This window comes from Rattus norvegicus, chromosome 7 (assembly GCF_036323735.1).
Source record: "Rattus norvegicus strain BN/NHsdMcwi chromosome 7, GRCr8, whole genome shotgun sequence".
Taxonomy (NCBI): Eukaryota; Metazoa; Chordata; class Mammalia; order Rodentia; family Muridae; genus Rattus; species Rattus norvegicus.
In genome coordinates this window covers 7,099,856-7,103,471 of record NC_086025.1, presented here as the reverse complement: position 1 = coordinate 7,103,471, position 3,616 = coordinate 7,099,856, and the positions used below count along the sequence as shown (strand labels likewise).

The 3,616-nt window shown below is 34.8% G+C and overlaps 1 pseudogene; it reads right to left on the bottom strand.

Moving 5' to 3' along the window:
• Nucleotides 1-353: 353 nt before the first annotated feature.
• Or6c76l-ps1 (olfactory receptor family 6 subfamily C member 76 like, pseudogene 1) lies at nt 354-1,327 on the bottom strand (annotated as a pseudogene).
• Nucleotides 1,328-3,616: the final 2,289 nt, after the last annotated feature.

The window sequence follows — 3,616 nt, the reverse complement described above, 5'->3', positions numbered from 1 at the left end:
GGGACAACTGAGAAATGCTGACAAGCCAGTAACTGATTCAAGGTCTTATTTTTTTATAGGTTTAGAACTCTCTGAAAATGTACTTCAAAGATAAGGGATTGTACTGGGTACACCCAAGGAGGAATAAATCTTAGTAAATAAGATTGATTGACTAAAATAAAATTTTTGTACTTTATCGTACAGATGGTGAAACATATAGTAAAAAAGCTAGGCATTAGTTTTCTATTCGTAAAAAACTGGTTCAGATAATTTTGTTTCTCTAAAGTGCTTTAAATACACAAACATTGTCAGCCTAAAATCAGAGTGCCATATAATAAATGTATATCCTTGTTTCATTTGTAGGCTAGATCAGATCAGCATTTTGAGGCAAGATTTCTTCTCACGAGATCCTTAAATGCTTGTTTCACCTGTTGGTTCCTTAAAGTGTAGATAAAAGGATTCAGCATGGGGGCAACAGACGTGTTGAGCATAGCCACCCCCTTTGTCAAAGCAACTCCAGCCTTGGCAGATGTTTTCACATACATGAAGATGCAGCTTCCATAGGATATGGAGACAACAATCATGTGGAGGAGCAGGTTGCAAAGGCCTTTTCCCTTTGTTTGGCTGAGGGAAATTTCAGAATAGTTCTGAGAATACAGGTGTAAGAGAGAATTATCAGCATCAGTGTGGTTATAAGTGTGATCAAAGCTAATATAAAGCTCATGAGCTCCAAAGTGCTTGTGTCTGTGCAGGATATTTGCAGAAAAGGGGCAGAGTCACATGTGAAGTGGTCTATAATGTTGGAGTCACAGAAATCTAACTCTAAGCCCATGGCCAGTGGAGGAAAAATTACCAAGAAACCAGCCAGCCAAGAGCTAACAATGAGCTGATACCAGATCTTGTTACTGATGATGGTTGTATAGTGCAGGGGCTTGCAAATTGCCACATAGCGATCATAGGACATGGATGCCAGAAGGAAAAACTCTGTTGAGCCAAGGGAGATAAAGAAAAATAGTTGGGCAACACATGCATTATAGGAGATTGATTTGTCTTTAGTTAGGATGCTGACCAAAAACCTAGGGTTACAGACAAAAGTAAATGAAATTTCTAAGAAGGAGAAATTCCTGAGGAAGAAATACATGGGAGTCTTCAGGTGGGAATCCAGCAGTGTGAGTGTAATGATGGTTAAATTTCCAGTAATGCTCAGCACATATGTGAGAAACAGAAAAAAGAAAATCACAACCTGAAGCTCAGGATCGTCTGTCAGACCCAGAAGGATGAAGTATGTCACTGAAGTTCTGTTCCTCATCTCTGACGGTTTGGCTACAGCAAATCTAATTGATAAATTCAACACAGAAAACATGGAAACACAAACATGAGTCACAACAAGTGAAGCATCTCTCTCTCTCTCTCTCTCTCTCTCTCTCTCTCTCTCTGTCTGTCTCTCTCTCTTTCTCTGTGTGTGTGTCTGCCACTTTATCTCTCTGTCCCCCCTTTCTGCATCTTATATTGTCTGCATTTGATCATATCTCTGAAGATACATTTTCCATATTTAAAGGAAGAATACTGTATGTTGTTGTTCTGCAACTATTTCTTTAATATTCTATTAAATTTACAAATTGAATATAAATTCTTTTAATACTTCATTATTGACATTATACTTTTCCTATGTCATCTTTTCTATAAAACAAAATGCTTGTTTTACTTTGTGAAAATCAGTGGTCAACTTAATTATATAAAGGAATAGTCTACACATCAAAGTAAAAAAGTAAACAATGTACTTTCTATTAGTATTTTTTAAACAAAATAATAAATGTCATTATATCTTTCTATTTGAAACAATTAAATAATATTCCTCTTTTTAAAAAACTCCGCTATAAATTTTGCCTTTTTGCCTTATAGAGAACTTGAACTTTTAATCTTCATTCTTGATCTCAGAAATAAAACTCCCAGTAGTTTTATCCAATATGTATATAATTGCTGAATAGAGTTTTGAAGTTAAGTTAATCATCAAAGAGCAAGAACATAATTTATTTTACATCATGAATGCATAATTCATAATGACAACTGAAATATACTGATGTTTTCATTTTCCTTTTATACAGATCTTAAAAAGGTATATCAGTAACTCAATCTTGATCAGTCTAAACAATAGATGCTCAGATGGTAAGGAAATGTGCCACATTCTCCACATTGAATAGCTAATAACTTCACTACAGAAGCTACATATAGAACTGCATAAGATAATGGTAAATAAAGCTGCAATATTGTTTATGAAAAACTTGAAAATATTTATCAATTTAAAGTATCAAGAACGAAATAATAGGCTAAGGTCTCTTAAAGCAAATTCATGCCATGGCCATGTAGCACAAAGAGAAAGGTGTGTTCATTTCTCTCTTACCACAAACCGGTGCATTTCTTCAGAGGACCCCAGACATTTCATCTCCAATAATGCAGTTAAACATCTTCTTTATATGTTTCTGCATCTAACACCTAGGAATCTGACAAATTCCTTATAATATCTTGACAGGACATCTCTAGATGAGGGATTCATTCCTATAAAATTATTCAAACAATTCTAATATGTCCCAAAAGAATGTTTGTATTAAGATTCCCTGGGGGCAGCAAATATACTGTTTGCAACACACAACTTCAAAAATGTTCTACAAAACATGAAAATACATAATGACCTCTGGGATAAATGATAATAGGGCACTAGTATATACAAGTAGAATATTGTTTCTAGCAATCATATTTAATTGGTTGACTATGTGACCTACATGCCAAGAGATGGCACAACTTATCTGTAAGTATTTAGCTAGACAATTTTGAAGGGATGAGATCTAACAAAAAATATAGTTTTCTTCTCACATTGATTTTCATAGAAGAATGTTGAGATGCACCACTTTGAGTTACTCCATAGTCTCTAAAAGAGTAGTGCGTTTCTAGGCTGTGCCTACTGAAAGATTTCAAAAGCAGCCTGTGCCTCCATTTTAAGGGTGTAGGAAAATTGAATCATAGGGAAACAGAATATGTGTTATCCCCAACACAAGGAAAATCAGTTAAAACATGGAAGTAAAGTTACAGTAGAGGTCTAAGGGGAAAATGGAGCTGATCTTGAACCTGCTATACAGCCAATGATTGGCTTAATTTTTATTTTTTATTTTTTTGGAGCTGAGGACCAAACCCAGGGCCTTGTGCTTCCTAGGCAAGCGCTCTACCACTGAGCTAAATCCCCAACCCCTGGCTTAAAAGTCTTATCCTCTTACTTACTCCATCCAAAACCTACAATCATAGGCATCACTACTGTGTCATGTTCAATATATTTCCCCACAATTTTGACATAGATATTTTTTTACATATGTATTAACTGAAGGTGTGATTCTATTTTTAATTGAGAATTTCTGGTGAATAATGTATTTTAAGATATTTTCAGTCTTTTTTTTATCCGATATTTTAAAACAGAATATGATATATCATGTTAATAAGTTCCCTCAAAATCAGATATCTTTGTTTTTTTTTTCTTTTATTTTCTTGGATAATTTCTTTTCTTACATGTCAAATGCTATCCCTTTTCCTGGTTTTCCCTATGGAAGCCCCTATCACATTTCCCCTCTCCCTCTATGGAGTGCTCCCC